Source organism: Eretmochelys imbricata, chromosome 5, assembly GCF_965152235.1.
Source record: "Eretmochelys imbricata isolate rEreImb1 chromosome 5, rEreImb1.hap1, whole genome shotgun sequence".
NCBI lineage: Eukaryota > Metazoa > Chordata > Testudines > Cheloniidae > Eretmochelys > Eretmochelys imbricata.
The window spans coordinates 45,540,943-45,560,564 of NC_135576.1; the positions used below are offsets into that span (position 1 = coordinate 45,540,943).

Here is a 19,622-nt window from a genome sequence, read left to right on the forward strand (position 1 = left end):
TTGTATTTCTAACATGTTCATGTATTATTAACCAGTAAAAAATTATTTACCAATATGATTTAAATCTGAATCTTTTTTTAAAGAGACATTGGACAGGTCAATGATCATGAGTGCACAGAAAGTACCTGAAGCTTCCTTTGCAAAAATACAGTCTCTGATAGTTCCACAGTAAAGCTGGCTTTCATTTTTGAAAAAACAAACAAACAAACAAGAAAAGCCCTAAAAACCATCTGCTGTTCCTAAGTCTAAAACACATCACTCCATCCTGATCTTCTTATAACACTCAATTAACATGAGCTAAAAGCTGCTCTATCAGATAGCTGATTTATAATAGGAAAGCCCTTTAGAGAAAAGCTGTCGAAAGCCTGCGGTGAGGGGGAAAACTGCATCCTATCCACAGATCCATATGAGCTCCTCAACAAGACATTCAAAAGGAGGTGAGATGGGGGAGAAAAGACCTTTCATTTTGCCTCTAGGCTTTTCTCAGCCAAGCTTTCTTCCTGAAGCCTGCTAGGAAAGGAAGCAGAGAGGAGGAGACCTTTTCCCCAAAAGGCAAATGCTAGGACATGGCTGGGACTTACATGGCTAAACGCTCAGCCGTAACTACCTGTCAGAAATTTGAAAGGTTGAAGTTTTCCTCAGCAAAGCTCTGCAGCAGGAAGGTCTGGTTCCCCACTGGCTGTGGAGGCTGTCAGTGACCAATAGGTTTAGTTCTGCCCCCAAGCTGCACGCAGGCTGAAGTAACCCTTGTAATAGATCTGTGGACCGCAGCACGATGAAGAACTGTATATATACTATCGGAGATCTCCTCTTTCCAAAATGCAGTTTTGGTTTTTTGGAGGTTTTTTAGCCAAAAAAAATATAAATAAATAAAAAATAAAAAAATCTAGTGTTTACAAGCATCTATTTTCTGTAATCTCTCTGTAAAGAGGGACCTCTACCATCTCCAGTATATATTTTATATATCCAGTTGTCTCCAGTATATATTTTAATTATGGAACCAGACTTGAATATATTGTTCCAAGTGAAACATTACCAGTCCCTAGAAATGGCTAGTGTAACGTCTTACAGTCTCTCTCCACTTCTCAGGATTGCTGCTCAAGTTAAAGCATTGTAACTTTTTTTCCTGATGTTGCACTACAGCACACCTCTCAAATTTCAACTGGAGATCACACAAAAGCAGGCTTCATGCTAACTCTCTGAATGCAGAGACAAACACGACAATGAAGGATTAAAAATGCAGTCAATGAAGTAAATATTGACTTTCATGCACTAGCCTGAAAAGAGGATACAGAATAATTTTTAACAAAATATGAAACTTCTATAATTCAACAGCATCACAAAATATTTAATATTTCATAGAAGCCTTTCAGATTGCAAAAAGGGTTGCGTAATAGAACCTTATCTAAAAATGGAGAAATGTACACCAATCAATTAAAAGAAACTTACAGAACACAAGTGCATGTACAGATTGCTGGGAAGAGTAGGAAGAGAAACAACTGATACAATTGATCCCTGAAGTTTTAGGGGTAAGCCCCAAATCTCAATTATGTGCTGGTGTAGACTCCAACAGTGTCAATTTTCGGTCACCAACAGTTCCCTCTGTACCCTCCTCATGCACCCTATTATCCATCCTTCATACGTCCACAGCTACATTTTCTCACATACATACATGGGCCACGTATGCACCGCCTATATTATCCCCGTCTACTTGGGCAGTCCTCATCCTGTGACCTAATTCTGGATCACTACCTAAAAATGCCCTCTGTCACATACCCACTCTGTCCAACAGTATTCACACACACACTGGTAATTTTCTGATCACTGGTTCTGAAACTTCTCCATCTGCAAACCACTCATGTTTCAACAACTGAGAGTAGTTTGCCAAAGTAACATCATCACCAGCCAGGGCTGCAAGCAGGAGGAACAGAACTGACAGTAAGCACTCAAAAACAACGAGGAGTCCTTGTGGCACCTTAGAGACTAACAAATTTATTTGGGCATAAGCTTTCATGGATTAAAACCCACTTCATCAGATGCATGGAGTGGAAAATATAGTAGCGAGGTATAAATACACAGCATATGACAAGATGGAAGTTGCCTTACCAAGTGGGGGTCAATTCAAATAAGGTGGAAGCGTCCAGGGAGATTGAAGTGTTCTACTGGTTTTTGAACGTTATAATTCTTAATGTCAAATTTGCATCCATTTATTCTTTTGCATAGAGACTGTCCAGTTTGGCCAATGTACACTTCAATCTCCCTGGACACTCAACAACAGAGTTAAAAGTGGCAATTATTCAACAACAAAAACTTCAAAAACAGACTCCAACGAGAAACTGCAGAACTGGAATTAATTTTCAAACTGGACACCAGCAAATTAGGCCTGAATAAAGACTAGGAGTAGATGGGTCACTACAAAAACTAATTTCCCCCTGCTGATATTCACACCTTCTTGTCAACAGTTTGAAATAGGCCACCTTGATTACACTGGCCTCATTAGCACTACAAAAGTGATTTCCACCCCTTCTTGTCACCTGTTAAGAATAGCCCACTTCCACCTTAACTGAATTGGCTCATTAGCACTGACTCCCCCTCCCCCCCCCCAACCCGGTAAGGCAACGCCCATCTTTTCATATGTTGTGTAGTTATACTTCCCTATTGTATTTTCCACTCCATACATCTGATGAAGTGGGCTTTAGCCCACGAAGGCTTATGCCCCAAAAAATTTGTTAGTCTCTAAAGTGCCACAAAGACTCCTCGTTGTTTTTGCTAATACAGACTAACAGAGCTACCACTCTGAAACTAGTAAGCACTCAGTCCCTCAGCTACCAACTTCTCCCCTCTCCTGGTCTCTCCCAATCCAACAGGGTCTGGAGAAAGCAGGGGATAATAATGGAAGGTATGGCAAAAAGGAGAAAAAGGGAACTCCCAACCAGTGAACTAAGCATGTTCACCAGCTGAGGGAGCTGTCAAACAAGAATCACCCTGCCTAAATAGGTACAAGAAAGCACTAGCGTGGGCACAAGGGCAAACCTGTGGCTACATCTACACTATGGAGCCTATGTTGGCATCGCCCCCTAGTATAGACGCTGCCTACACCAACAGAAGGAGTTTTTCTACTGGCAGAGGACCACCACTTCCCTGAACAACATTAGCTACGTTGAAAGATGCACTCAGGGTTTTAGCAACTTAGCTGTGTCTGTCAAGGGTGTGTGTGGGTTTTTGGGTTTTTTTTCCCACACCCTTGATGGACGTAGATATGCAGGTATAACTTAACTGAAGTTCAAGTCTTACACTGACTGATGTTAGCTAGCTGTGGATAGTTTCAATTGTTTGTACTGTTTGTACTTCAGTCAATTGTTTTACATTATTTGAAGTACAAACAATTGCACTCTTTAGTGTAGACATGACCAAAAGGTCTTCCACGCATGAAGATTTAAGATATTGAAGTGTGCTATTTTCTTCCATGATGTTATACTTCTACACTAAAGATTCTGATGTGTTGGACCATAGGCGCCAACTCTGTGGGTGCTCCAGAGCTGGAGGACCCACAGAAAAAAATTAGGGGGTGCGTCACACCCACTGGCAGCCAAGCTCCCCTCCCTCCCAGCACCTCCCACCCACCTGTGGCCCCCCCCCCCAATCAACTCCCTCGGCCTTCCTCCCATGCCTCCTTCCCACCATAGATCTGCTGTTCTGTGGCATGCAGGAGGTGCTGGGAGGAGACGAGGGCACGGGGCACGCTCGGGGGAGGGAATGGAACTGGGTGGGAAGAGGTATGAAATAGGCGGGGTGGGGCAGAGTGGAGGTGGGGGTTTGGGAGAAGGGGTGGAGTCAGGTGTGGCCTGGGGCAGAATTGGGGGGGGAGGGGCTGGGACAGAGCTGGGGTTGAGCACCCCTGGGGCAAGGAAGAAACCAGCACCTGTGTGTTGGACCTCAGACAGAGTTTTGAAGAACACTTACATCTAGTATCAGAGGGGTAACCGTGTTAGTCTGTATCCACAAAACAACAAGGAGTCCGGTGGCACCTTAAAGACTAACAAATTTATTTGGGCATAAGCTTTCATGGGTAAAAATCCCAAGTGGGTTAGTTATAGTCTTCCTCATCTTCCCCCTCACCAATGGCTGCCATCCTGGCATCTCCAAAGGGATACATCTCTCCTTCCCAAAGCACATAGGCTGGAATGTGTGGAATCTCTCCCTCCCAAAGCACATAGCTGGAACACTATTTTATAATGTGTTATGCTGACAAGACTGTGTCTAATGCACATTCAAGTAGGGGTTTCAGCCTCTTTTCCTTATTTGTATTTCCTCACCCTACTAATGTTGGGGTGCTCTTCTTCCAAAGTTATTAATCCTTTTACCTCAAGTTTATAAGCCTATGCCTCAATTATTTACCATACATCCCTGTGGTCACACATCTGCTGATATATAACTAAATATATCACAAGCTGGCATAAACTAGCATCTTGTGATTGCCTATCAGCAATTTAGTCATTTACAGCATTCTGTCTTGTGATCTAGGGTTACTCTTGGCTAGCTATTTATGCTAAGGCTTTTTGGCATTTATGCCTTAGACAATAGCTTAGCCAAACTTACAGGCCTTGAGAGTTGTAGGCTCATTGCATTATTGCCTTAACTTATACCACCTATGCCTCACCTAGCAAACTCTTATACATAAAGGCTACAGTTGTTGCAGATTTTTAAGGTTATACACACGAACAAAACATATTCTGATGAAGGTAGCAAATTATAAAAAAGCAGCCCATTCTGTTGCAACACAATGTGAAGTGCAATCCCAACTGCTCAAGCAAAATAACTTGGATTGTGTCCTCCTCGAATTCTAGCTACAGTGACAGAAATTATTTTAATATCTCCATGTACTATTTACATGTGCAGAACAAAATTAAATCGGTTTGGAGAATCAAAGACCTCTACTATTGGGAAGCTGGTGACCATGTAAACAGCTCGTGAGCCACATGCAGCTCCTTTACAGTTAAAGTGCGGCTCATGGAGCCCCCCAACCCCTCATATTCTCCACCTGCCAGATTGGGGGGGAGGGGCATGGAGGGGGAGGACTTGAGGCTTCTGCCCTGCAGTGGGGTGGTGAGACTAGGGGCTTCTGCTCAGCGAGGAGGGGGTGCTTGGGGCTTCAGCCCGACTACCCCTTTCCCCTATGGGGCTGAAGCCCCAAGCCTCAGCAGGTCACCTCCCGCAGGGCTAAAGCCCCAAGCCCTGGCATGCACTTCCCACAGGGCTGAAGCCCCAAGACCCCTTTCCTACACTGCTGAAGCCTTGAGCTCTGGCAGGCCCCTCCCACGGGGAAGAAGCCTTGAGGCCCCCCAATACCCGCAGGGAAAAAGCCCCTAGCCTCACTACTCTACGGCAGGGCACATGCCCTGAGCTTCAGCAGGCATGGCTCTCAAACTTCTGAAGATTGCTGTATGCGGCTCCAAGTGTCAATAATTTTGGCCACCACTGTATTAAAATTTCAGACCAGAGAAAATGACAAATGAATTGTATCAATATTCATTAGATAAGGAAGGATATGCTGATCAATTTAAAGATGACAAAGATCTAGCTGAAGCTGATAAAGATGATGAAAAGCAAGATGATTGAAGAGTTAGCCTGCTGCCTACCTACCATAAATGCATTCTAAAGTGACTTTTTATAGCCACTGTGTGTTTAATCTTTTTTGTAAATGTCTTCTTGAATAATATTCAAGTTCAAATGCTAACCTTTGCTAAAATTATCCTCTCATTTTGTAGAATTTCATTTCATTGTGTTTGGCATTTTTCTTAGTAAAAATAACTCCATTAAGTAACTTTTTTTATAATTAGGCATAAATATTCATCTAAGTCTACTAGAGAGCATAAAGTCTCACTTTTGCTACTATTTTAATAACTTTCAAATGTTATAAATGTTTCACCGGTCAATTGACCAACACAACTTACACAAACAGCTCTTCTTCATTTCAATTATAAACTGTTCACTGGACCCCTATCCTTTTTACATTCTAACTTGCAATTAAGTTGTTCTGTATATCGTCTGCAATAACCTGCAATTCACTCAGCTTTACCTACTAGACATGGATGATGTGAATATAACTACTATTAATGCAAAGCCCCTAAGTATGAAACTGTAGAACTGATTAGAACAGTTTTAAAGGGCACGATGCTATCCAGTTCACTGGTGATTTCCCATTTTAACGTATGTTTTCTCTGTTCCTAGTGACAACTAGAATGCTAAAAATCTTTGCCTCTGATGCATAGCTTCCAGTGATTCAAAGAACAAGACAGTAATCTTTCATTTGGTACCCCACCCAGAGTAAACCATACCCCATAGAGAGAGACACAAATACCACCACCACCCCCGTCAAAAAAAGGGAAGGAAGGAATCGATATAATTAGACTGCAACATTTCTACAGGAACCACGAAGGCCCCGTCTACACTGGCAAGTTTCTGCGCAGTAAAGCAGCTTTGGGCGCTGTACCTCCCATGGTGTACGCACTGCCAAGCCACTTAGTGCACACAAACTGCGCAGATGCAGCACTCTAAAAAACCCACCTCGATGAGAGGTGTACAGCTTACTGTGCCGGGGCTACAGCGCTGCAGTGCCAGCATGGACACCATGGTGATAACAATGCTGTGATTGGGCCTCCGGGAGGTGTCCCACAATGCCTGTTCTTACCTCTCTGGCCATCGGTTTGAACTCTACTGCCCTGCTGCCCTCAGATGACCAACCATCAGCCTCACCCCAAACATTCCTTTGAAAATTTGAAAGTCCCCTTCCTGTTTGCTCAGCGATGCGTGCAGTGGTCTCAGCTCATCTTTCCAGGTGGCCATGCCTGCTCCACACACCAGACAAGCCTCCACTTGAAGCAATGCTGAGCTGCTGGACCTCATCGACATTTGGGGAGAGGAGGCAGTGCAGTCACAGCTGCACTCCAGCCATCGGAATTATGATACCTATGGACCGATTTTTAGCTGCATTATAGAAAGGGGCCATGACCAGGACACACTGAAGTGCAGGGTCAAAGTGAAGGAGCTGCGGAACGCCTAGCACAATGTGCGGAAGGCAAACCGTCGCTCCGGTGCTGCGCCCACAAGCTGCCGGTTCTACAAAGAGCTGGACTCGATACCCGGTGGTCAACCCACCTCCACTGTGAAGTCCCCTATGGATACCTGGTTGGCTTCGTTGCCAGTTGAGAGTGGACCAAGCCAGGAGGAGGCAATCTTGGATGAAGAGAGGGAGGGGGAACCAAAGGCAAAGGATGACTCGGAGGCCAGAGATGCATGTAGTCAGGAGCTCTTTTCTACCCTGGAGGAGCCTAGCCAGTCACAGCAGTCAGAGTTTGGGGAAGAGCAAACAGGAGAGGAGGCCCCTGGTAAGTGGATCTAATTCTGGGAATTGCTGAAGCGAGTTGTTGAAGGCAAAAGGGCTGCAGAAAGCAGGCTTGTCTCCGACCTCATGCCAAGTTTGAGCAGCAGAACAGGCTGTTGATACACTCCCTCACTTCATGGGAATCTCCCTCAGAGATCTCCAGGAAACTCTCATGGAGATACTGGGCAATCCGCTCCTGCAGGTTCCTCGGCAGAGCTGCTTTGTTTCTTGCCCCATTAACAGTAACCTTCCCACGCCACTGTGCCATCACGGGGTGGGGGGGGGGGGGAACCACAGTTGCACACAGGCTAGCCACATAGGGGCCAGGCCAGAAGCCACAGGCTTGGAGAAGACCCTCCCTTGATTTCCTGCTCACCCTCAGCAGCGAGATATCTTCCATAATGAACACCTCCTGTGGAAAGTGTGGGGATAGGAATGATTATCAGGCCCCTCCACAGTGCTGGCTCTTCCCAAGTGCCCAAGAGCCACGTGCTCAAAGTAAAGCAGGGTCCGGGAACAGTGATTTACCCTGCCCCTGTGGCTACTTTCCATTTTGGGGGTCTTGTGACTTGTGTGCTTCCATCGGGTCAACCAGTTAGTGACAGGTGTGTGAGCACTGGCTGTGTTTTAAAGCACTGAAACAGTGTTGTCCGTGTTGCAAACAATACTACTTCTGTAAAATGTTGCATTTAAACTCCACAGAGATGACCTTGGGAGCACAGCCTCCCTCCTTGTTATCAGCGGCAGAATGGTTGTGAAGAATTAGAAAGCGTCCAAGAAGAACTAAGGAGGACTTTCTGCGTGAGGTTATGATGCACTCCGCAGCCGAGAAAAAGGAATTGAAGGAGTGGTGAGACAGCGAGAAGAGGGATCAAAAAGAGAACGCAGCACACCTGAAAGAAGACACAGAGCAGTTCTTATCAGTTATGGAGCACCAAGCGGACACGCTCCAGGCAATACTAGCTCTTCAAACCAAGCAGCCCTCCCCTGCAGCCACTGTTGCAAAACTCTTTCCCATGTGCCCCCCCACACACACACCCCGCCAACACACTTATCAACCTCCTGGCTCCACTCTCTACCCATAGCATTCCACTCCTCTCTCCTCACAGTCCAGCAGCGTGGACTCCTAATACCCACTGCACTCAACACCCATCCCTCTGCAGTTTGGCCCTACTGAAGAACAGCACCCACTGCATCGTACTCCAAAGGAGAAGGCTGGGTATGATACCTGGACATACAAAAATCTGTAGCCATCCCAGGACCCCTCCTCCTCTTGAGACCTTCTATTCCCATTCCCTCATCCTCCTCCCTGCTGATGATTTTTTCATTTGACTCTCTCCTCTGGTTGTTATTTTTCAATAAAACAATTGTGTTTGTTTGAAAAGCAATCTTTATTCTATTAAATGAAAGCAAAAAGAGCACTGCAAAGCAACATATGAATTATGTTACAGCTCCTTCTTGCATCACGTGCACCAATCACCTCCTAGCATTACAAGCACTGCAATCCTGAGCATAGCAACAAATATTCAAATTGCTGCCTCAAAGCATCCCTGAACCTTATGGCCCCCCACTGTGCCCCTCTAATAACCCTGGTCTCCGGCTATTCCAACTCAGCCTCCAGGCACTGAGCCTCTGCAGTCCAGCCCTGAATGAAGCTTTCACCCTTCCCTTCACAAATATTTTGGAGCATACAGCACGCGGCTATAAGCATAGGAATACTGTCATTGACCAAGTCCAGCTTCCCATACAGGCATGGCCAGCGGGCTTTTAAACGGCCAAATGCACACTCCACAGTCATTCTGCACTTGTTCAGCCTGTTGAACCGCTCCTTGCTGCTGTCAAGTTGCCCCATGTATGGCTTCATGAACCACAGCATTAAGGGGTAGGCAGGGTCTCACAGGATCACAATGGGCATTTCGAATTCCCCTACGGTGATCTTCTGGTCCGGGAAGAAAGTCCCTGCTTGCAGCTTCTTCAACAGGCCAGCATTCCAAAAGATGTATGCGTCGTACACCTTTCTGGACCAGCATGAGCTAAAGTCCATGAACCATCCAAGGTAATCCACAGGCACCTAGAGAATCATTGAGAAATACCCTTTATGATTAATGTACTCAGTGGCTACGTGGTCTGGTGCCAGAATTGGAATGTGCGTGCCATCTATCGCCTTTCCGCAGTTAGGGAAGCCCATTTGTACAAAGCCATCCACAATCTCACAAACGTTGCCCAGAGTCACATTCTTTCGGAGCAGGATGTGATTAATGGCCCTGCACACTTCCATCAATACGACTCCAACGGTCCAACTCCAACAGTCAACTTTCCCACTCCGAACTGGTTAGCGACCAATCGGTAGCAGTCTGGAGTAGCCAGCTTCCACAGTGCAATCACCATGCGCTTCTCCTGGGCAGCTCTCATTCTCGTGTCCTTGCACCGCAGGGCTAGTGCGAGCTAATCACACAGGCCCATGAATGTGGCTTTCCTTATCCGAAAGTTCTGCAGCCACTGCTCATCATCCCAGACATGCATCACGACGTGATCCCACCACTCAGTGCTTGTTTCCTGAGTCCAAAAGTGGCATTCCACTGTGGTCAGCACCTCCGTGAATGACAAACCATTCTCGTGTCATAGCTACTGTGTGTGGCAAGATCAATGTCGCACTCCTCTTGCCTTTGTAGTTTAAGGAATAACTCTACTACCACTCGTGACGTGTTGTCAGTTCGAGCAGCATTCTTGTCAACAGCTCGGGATCCATTCCTGCAGCCAGAAAGAGGCAGGACAGGGTGCGCAATACACAAACCATTGAAAAATAGCGCCAAATGCGGACAGAAGAACAGGGATTTCTGGGATGCAGAGCAATGCATCAAGGGGCATTGGGACAGGACCCAGGATGCCCCGCGACCCCTTCTGTCTTCCCACAAGTCTTAGCAGCCACAGAGAAAGAGGTGCTCTGTGGGATAGCTGCCCAGAGTGCACCACTCCGAATAGCGCCGCAAGTGTTGCAAGTCTGAACACGTAATTGCGCAGGCAGCTGTCAGTGTGAACACACAACAGCAGTTTTCCTTTGGCGCTCTCTGAACTGCCAGAGCTGTAACTGCCAGAGCTGTAACTTTGCTAGTGTAGACATGCCCTTAGTTTTTCCAATATTAATCCTACCCTTGAAATTTCATTAGGACTTACTAGCTATATATACACACAATTAATCTACAATTAATTAAGATTCTAATTAATGCACCAATCACTACAGTATTTAGGTGACAAATAAAAAGATTAGTGCCTCCACAACATCCTGAATTCTGTGCTCCACCACTGGTGAAATCGAGAATTCACAAGCCAAAAAGTTGCTATTGACTGAAAAAGACTGACACAAACAGATGAATATTGCATTGTGAAGATGAAGGAGGTTTGTTTCTTTCCATACTAAGAAAGCAAGAACAGCCAGAGCCCCAGAGTTCCTGGCCACCGCTGCCACTACTGCTACTCTGGGGCTCCACCGGTGATTTAAACGGCCCGGGACTACCAGCCGCTGCTACCACAGCTGGAGCCCTGGGCCCTTTAAATCACCGGTGGAGCCCCAGGGTAGCAGTGGCCGGAGCCCTGTGGCTCCGGCGGCTTGTTAAAGGGCCCAGGGCTCCGGCTCTTTAAATCACTACCAGAGCCCTGGGGTAGCACTAGCAGCAGCCAGCAGCCCTGGGCCCTTTAAATTGCCGCCGGGCTGCGCTGAAGGGCTGGCTGCAGGAGTCTGGCCCCCGCCCTGCCCATTCCAGTTGAGCCGCTCCCCGACCTTGCTCAGGACCCCGGCCACCCTGCGTGCTGTTAAGTCCCTTAAGTTACTTTCACTGCTGAGTATACTCTTAAAACTCTAAATCCTATTTAGGAAAAGTTAAAAGAAAACCTGCATAATTAAAAACTCCAATACAGAACTTTGCGAGGATTTGAAGAGATGAGAATATTTTAAAATCAAAGTATGGCAGGATAGTAAAACCACATACATATATGCGTTCAACTATAGTAAAGAAGTATATACAGAGAAATTCACTGGGTATATTTTGTGTGCGCGCAGGATGACCGTTAAGAGTAGTGCACGTATACATAATAAGGCAGCAGAGATAATTCTGGGATTTAAAAAAGGCTATGGAAATGCCACATAGAAACATTTTAACAAACTATGGCAAACAGGCAGGGCTTGCCTTCACTGCAGTGTTAGCGCAAGTAATGTACACTCAAGTTAATCCTGAGTTAGCTGAGCTTGTGCAAGAGGAATAACACTTTGAAAAACTAAATCTGCACACGTCTGTATCAGCAGCACAGAGTAGCTGAGTCTCACTGCATTACTAGCACCATCAGCGCTCTACTTTAAAGCCTCACGTAACTGGAGCTAGAGACTTGTACGTGCAGGGGAGTCAGGTGAAAGATAAAACACTTGAGTTTACCTTGAGCTAACACTGAATACAAGTCCTTAGACATGCGCTTGGCTCTACTCACCGTAAGTAATCATACTGAGTTCAATACATTCAGTTAAGCATGTGCTGAAGTATTTGCAGGATCAGGGCCCATGTTATAATTTAGCAAGATCTAATTGTATTCTGTTCATGTTCTCTTACCACACCCACTACTTAGCAGTATGCCTTTACTGTAAGAGCATTAACTTTCACAATTCTGAATTAAGCCTACCTTATGCTCCAAATCCACACTGAGCTCTGAACTCGCAGACCTTGTGTGTCTGCTCAGAGCCACAACGAAGTAAACAGGAAACTGACAGTGCAGAACTCAGTGAAAGATCCAGGATAGAGCCCAATCCTGCAGTTGCTGTAGAAGCAAAACCTTCTGATAGCAACAGGAGTATGCAGCTACTGAAAGGAAGTTTTCTATCTCAAATTATTGCCATTCACTGAAATAATGTCAATATATATTTACTGTAGAGTGTGAGGCGTGTGTACTCCACAGGTGGTGATAGGGTTAGTGTGAGCCTGAGGCCAATTGAGTAGCAGCCTGCACCTGGAGGGTGGGCCAGGCTGAATTGATGAGGAAGCCTAGCTTTTGGTGAGGGGAGGAGGGAGAGGAAGAAACACTGGTACAGGGACTATAAACAGAGGAAGTTTAGAGCAGAAAGAAAGGAACTTTGCAGTTACTCTCTGGGATTAGAAAGTAGGGAGACCAGGAGGGTCAGGGAGAGAGACCAGAAGAGTAACCTCTGGGATCCTTGTCTGAGTAGAGTAGGCTGGCAAGAGACCAGAATAGAGACAGGTGGCATGTCCTAAAAGAACAGCAGGAACTGGACTTCCTGGCAGAGAGCGCTGCAAGGAAGTTAAACAAGGAATAGGGCACAGGAAACTAGTGAGACCAGGTCAAACCCAATGAGGGCAGAAGTGGATTTAAGTTTATACTTGCTAGTTTGGGATTTTGTTGGGGATTCCAGCAGGGGGCCCTGAGAGTCCAGACTCTAAAAATATGGTGGACCTAGAGAGGTTGGGGGGAGAAAGCCTGGAAAAGGCTACAGTAGGAAGGAGTCTAGAGAGGCAGCAAAAAGGAGTTAAAAGCAGAACTTTGGCTGCTGGCTATAGGGTCTCTGGACAGGAACCAGTGTAGTGGAAGGGCCCAGGTACCCCTACCAGCAACTGGTAAGGTAGCATGAGACCCTGAGGAGGGGACAAGGACAACGGAGAGCCCTGAGAAAAGGGCACTAGGACCACAAGGACCAGATTTAGGGCTAAAGACCTTCTTGTAAGGACACTATTTTATTTGAATTTAGTTACTCCGGCACAGTGTGAGACTAAACCATGACCTGGCTGGCATGCTGAGTCTCCGGAAGAGGCATACCACCATGAAACTCAAGTGACCATCGGCAAAGGGTGCTAGACAAGAGAGAGCTGCCATGCCACACCCAGCCACAAGGGGGTGTACCAGAAGTAAATCCACTCTTCCACATGGAATTACTCTAGAATTATATGTAAGAGTAAAAAAAATTGAAACTGGCCTGAGTGTTACTGTAGCCTCCTAGCCTTTGGAACTTTATAAAATTATCTGAAACATTTCTGAGGTTAGCAGACTGTTGATTTATTGGCAACTACAACAGTGTTTATTTCCACTCTATATTTCCAATATTGTACAAAGAAACAGGAAGGGAAAAGGCAGGACACTAAAGGTCAAGAGGTTTGAAATTCATTTCAGAAAGAACTTTTGGTTTTATTGCCATGACTTATACAAAAATAAATCAATCAAGATATATATTCCACATTGACAAAATCCATTCAAGGATATACAAGTTTACTGTATAAAGTTCATTGAAAAACAAAACATAAATAAATGAAAAAAATATGAGTAATACAAAATAGTCTGTGATAGTACTAGCACTATAAAAATATGAAGTATAATTTCCACTTCACCTAAATAGTAGATTGGATAGATTTTTTCCAGTACAGTTTTTACTGGAAAATGAATCTCCTGAAAAGTTTTGAAAAAGCTGTTTCCTATTACCATTCCTTTAACTGTTACCTGTTTTGTTCTTTCATTTTTTCTTGACCCTCAAAACATTTGAACTTGGATTATAGACTCCTGTTTTAAAGAGGGATACTTTCAATCTGAAAGCTTATCAATTATTTAAAAAAATTCAACAGCATTTTCAGGTATGCTATTTAGAGTTATTTTAGTAATCCCAAAATTAACACCATTCTGTGCAGTATTGTTTACATGTGCCAAAAATATAATACCACAAAGAGAGAATAAAACTTGAAAACTAACAAGTGTTATACTATAAAATAAGTTCATTTAATTCCAGCAGATGCCACCTGGAAAGGCATAGTTTAAGGCCCGTCTATACTTCAAACCTCTTGTGTGTTAACTTCAGTTATTTCACATTAAAATGTCTTCAATCCAAAAACATTTTTTGTTGTTGCCAATCGTGTGGTGTTTTAATGCACATTAAAGCCACTTTGCAAGTGGGTTTACAGATATGCATGATGAGGTTACCCATAGCACAGTAGGTGTGAAACAACTGTTGAACATCTGCCGGGTCCTCCTACTCTTAACCCATACTACCTTACTAGCTACCTAGGATCCTGTTTACCTGTGTGTTATCTAGTACTTTGGGACCATCCTGACTGGAGGTCAACTCCCCATTCAAATGCTGGAGTGTGGCAAGATTTTGTCTTTTGCTATTCCAGCTTGTGTGAAGTTCACAAGCCTAATTATTGATCAACATGACTCATGCTTCACTGTGGTCTTGTGCTGAGATCCAGCACTTCATTGCCTTCTGAGGAGAGAAGCTTGATCAGTCACATCTGAATGGCGGTTGCTTACCAGCTGAACAAGCATTTATAACAACAAATGCAAGACAGAAAGCACAGCTGGGACATCCCAGAGCCACAGTAAGGCAACGGCTCTCCAGCTGGCAAAAAGGACTAGTAAGTACTGTGGGACCACTAAGAGACCTATCAACCTCTGCTGGTACTATAAGAAGCTGGACCATTCGTTTGCTGGAGATCATCCCACTCAACAACAGCATATTGTGGATTCCCCAACAAATCCTCCAAACCAGGATCTTGTTGACTTGGTGAACCTGGAGCCAAAAAGTTTCAGAGATCTAGGGGCACCCTCAATCAAAAAAGGATCAACCTGAACTACAGGCAAAAGACCCAAACTGTGGAGGGGATCAATTCCAGTAAGTATGCAACGATACTACAGTAGAATTGGACAGCTGGGTTTGAACAACTTAGTTTAGGCACCATAAAGTTTACCTTCACTCTGCTTCCTGAGGTTTTAAACACCACACCTAACCTAATGAAAATGACGGATGTGCTGGAGACTGTACAAACCCTTCATGCCTTTATTTCTTTAAATATGCCAACACACAATCACCACTTAAGCTTGCAGCGTACCACCACACACAATCCCACAGCAGCATTTACTGGTCTCTCACCCACCCATTGATTTCTCTCCCCCACACCAGAGACTGTTCTAAAAAGACACTTATTTTAGCAGCAAATACAGAAAAGAAAATGGAAAAAAAAAACATGTTTCTAACTCAGGGTTTCATTAATAATCAAAGCTTTGAGCTAACATGAATTAGGAATCAAATTGTCCAAATTATGCCAGACATTTCCAAGAAAGATATATTTTAAGACGCTTAACAATTCACACACATACCTTTACGTACCACAGAATTCTATTAATTTTGAAGTACACCTTATGCTGATCCACAGGTGTTAAATATGAAAACTTAAAAGCACAGATAGTGCTCTAATTTGGCACAAAGATTGACTGGCAATGCAGCTCTCTTGACACTGCCCATATTGCTTGTGGTTCCCTTTCACTCCTGCAACAGATCTGGGGCAGCCATACCTTTCTGGACAGGAGGATTCTGTCTTTTGGGGACACAACACAGGATAACATCCTCCAACATAAGGACAGTCTGCAGAAGTACACGTGCATTTACTTGGTCTCACTGACGCAGCCTCTAATTTGCCACCCTATCACTCACAACCCATCTGGAATTTAGTTCCCCTATCCCACACTGGCAGAAAACCCCCCTTCTCCACTTCTCCTGTCACCCACCTCTCAGACCTGGGGGCTCCTACACAGAGGAAAAAGATTGTGTAAATATCTTACCATGTCCAGTCTCACCCAAGACTGGGAAGAGCCTATGGGAAAGGAAATCTCAAAGTGAGGGGGGAAAGCAACATTTTAATCAGTATTGGCATACAGGCTACAATTTCAACAGCTTGGGTTCCCCCCAACACACACACATTTTCCCTATAGCACCAGCATCAAGAAAAGGAAAGAGAAAGGACTAGCACATCACAGACAGCAGCTAGGAATGGAGAGACAAACAATCCTCTCAGATCATATGACCTTGAAACTTTCTATCTTTTCAGAATTCATAAAGCTGTGCGATGAGTTTTTATGCTCACAACATTTAAACTGGTATTCATTGGTACTGAAGTATTGGAAGTGTTTACAGCCACAGTTCTAAGTGTGCAGCATCATGTCACAACAGTAACATGTGCATAATATACACTATATTCACACTGCGTGCCTTAAAAACCTCAAACAAAAAGGATAATACACTTATCATCTATGGATTAAATTCTTGTACTATGACACCCACATAAAAAAAAACACGCTAATAAATGGCTTCCACAAAAACCACATATACACTTTACAATGGCACCTGGACTCAAAGTATGAGCTGCGTACACACCTTACTCAGTGCCTCTGAGTAGATGCATCATTTGGTAGATGTCTCCATTTGGCTTTTCAAAATCATCATACACTGTGCCCAGCACTTGCTCCCATCCATTTGAAAAGCTCTCTCCCTTCTTCTCTCAAACGTTGTGCAAAACACAGCAAACAGCTATCATAACAGAAAGATGTTTCTCATCAGCCTCGGGTTCTTCCATCTATTCTCCATCTTCCAAATGTACATTCCACAGTCATTTCTGCAACTACTCAGTGTATAGATACATAGTTCCTTTCATGTATTGAAGTGTTCAGTAAAAGGTTTCACCCAGAATGAGTGGTGGAATGACAGAACCATTGATGCAAAAGTTCCACTTGTCATTGCAGGAAGTCCAGACTTTCTGGTGGCATGGCCCTTACTGAATATCCCACACATATACTGTGGAACTTTCCATGGTTATCAACCAGGCCTTGCATTACCATGGAGAAGTACCCTTTTCCATTTATGGACTTCAAGGCCAGGTGCAGGAAGCAAAGAATAGGCACATGGGTCCCATTACTGACCCCAGTACGAGTTGGCAAACCCAACTGTGAAAACCTATTAATAATTTCCTGTATATTTCCCAATCTTTTGACCCAGGGGGACAGAACTGTCTAGACCAGTGGTTCTCCAACATTTTTTTCCCCCACGGACCACTTGAAAATTGCTGAGGGTCTCAGCAGACCACTTACTGATCTTTCCAAATGTTGTTTGTACCTTTAGCTAACTATTGTAAAGCGCTTTGGATTAAAGAGCTATATAAAAAAAAACCTTAACCAACTTTTTTTGTTCTACAAATAAAAGCACACATCTTATTTTAAATATCAGTAGTCTTACCTTTCTAATGAGATGGATGTGCTTGTTTTTGTGAGCAAAGTTCAAGGAAGTCAGGTGGAATGTTTGTCAGCTTTAGCCTTAGGTGAGGTTCAGCATTCATCCTGCTTCTGTATTTGGACTTGAGGGCAGTAAGTGATGAAAATCCTGTCTCACACAGGTACGTAGTAGCAAATGGCATCAGAAAACACACCACTTTGTCTGCAAGTTCTGGGTACTCTTCAGTTCTTTGAATCCAAAACTCAATTATGGAATGTCTTAAATTCTGACCATAATGTTTTGTTGCAAGAAGGCGCCAACAAGCACTCTTGTGCCTTATTGGACAAACCAGAAGGCAGCTCACTGATTTCAATTCCAAAAGGATTACGTATCCAGTTGTTCGGTTCAGCTTCTACTGGAAAGCAATCTTTAAACTGTTGCTTAAGAGCAACAAGATGTTCTTCAATGTCTTTTTTTTTGGGGTCAAGAACCAATTCATTTTCAGACAGAAAACCTTCCAATGTTGGGAATGCGCTGAAATCATCCTTTTTTACATGACTAGCAAACAAGACAAGTTATCATTGCATTGATTTTGTCTCGCACATGCAATATAGTCAAACTCCCTGCAGCCCAGTGTTCAACTCATTTAGGCATGTGAATACATCCGAGAGGTAAGCCAAACTTGAGAGCCAGGATAAATCTTCAAAACAATTGGAATGGATGATCTATTAGAAATAGCTGTACTTCTGAATGTAGCTCAAACAAATTAAGTACTTTGCCTCTTGACAATCACCAATCAAGTTGTACATGAGCACTACCCATTTCATTGCACTAAAAATCTGAGAATTCATAGATCTAGCTTTTATTAAATTAACAGTTTTCACAGCAAAGTCCAAAACACCCTTCATTTCCACTGGCATTTTCTTGGCAGCTAGTGCCTCTCAATGAATGATATAGTGCACCCATGTGGCATTAGGTGCCACTTCACAGATACAAGCCATTATCACACTGTGTCTTCCCATCATTGCTCGTACATACTCCAACGCAATGTTGCCAATCAATACAGTGTTCCTTCCAAAACTCATCTAGTAACTGGAAAAGCTGTTCAGCAGTTGTTGTTCTTGGACACTAAACGACAAAACAAAATATCTTCCAGTACTTGCCCTTCCCACTCATACCTGATGTATGCAAGAAGATTTGCAACGACAGCAATATCAGTCGTCTCATCCAATTGCAATGCAGAATACCTACTGTTGTTCATATGTTTCACAAGAATGTCTTTAACATTAGCTGCCATATGTTGAATTCTGCGTGACACAGTGTCATTTGAAAGAGGCACACAATCTAACTGCTTTGCTGTCTTCTCTCCACATATTATAAATGCAAATTCTTTAGCTGCAGGCAGAATAAGTTCTTCCCCAATTGTGTGAGGCTTCCCCACTTTGGCAATTTGAAGGCTTGCATGATATGAAACTTCCAGGGCCTTTACATTTACTGTTGCATGAGCAAACATTGTTCTTTTCCCTTCAGTTTGCACTGAAAAAATTCAGGAGGTTTATCTTTGAAAGCAGCATGATTTGTCATCAAATAGCGCCAGAGGTTTTCAGGCTTCAAGCTTTCATTAACCAGCACTGCGTAGCATAACACACATTGTGGCCTTGGTTCATCTTGTTCACCAGTCCCTGTAAAGCCTAAATTAATATAGCTTGAGTGGTACTGTCTTACCGTTTTTCAGAGTTTCAGTGTATTTTCATTATCGGTACTCATACTGGTTCCTAGTAAACAGGGGTCTGCACTCAAAATTTCCTTTGCAGATGAATGTTCGCTTGCTGTACTCTCATGTTTGATTTTGAACTTTTTGCTGATCTTACCGTCACTGGTTTAATTATTTTTTGTTTTCTTTTGAAAATATCCCATTTTCAACCACAAATCCATTTCTGGGACTTGACTACTATCCTACTACCTGGACTGACAACTGTTACATTTTTTGAAAAAGCAATAGATTCTGGTACAGTCAGTACATCTCTCCACATGACAATGACCACCAATAAATACAATATAGGTAGGTTAGCTGAATTGCATCCAATGAAAATCACGCATACACATCTGAAAAATGCAACCAATTAAAACTACGTATGTAGTGTAGCAAGGTACCAATTTAAAGAAACATGTTTCACTTCTGGATTAAATGTGAATAAAAATAAAAACACCAAA

The 19,622-nt window shown here is 43.8% G+C and overlaps 1 protein-coding gene across 4 annotated transcripts in view; it reads right to left on the minus strand.

Moving 5' to 3' along the window:
• The window catches only part of SCAMP1 (secretory carrier membrane protein 1), a 131,155-nt gene that overhangs the window by 55,351 nt on the left and 56,182 nt on the right, over positions 1-19,622 (minus strand). The window lies entirely within an intron of this gene.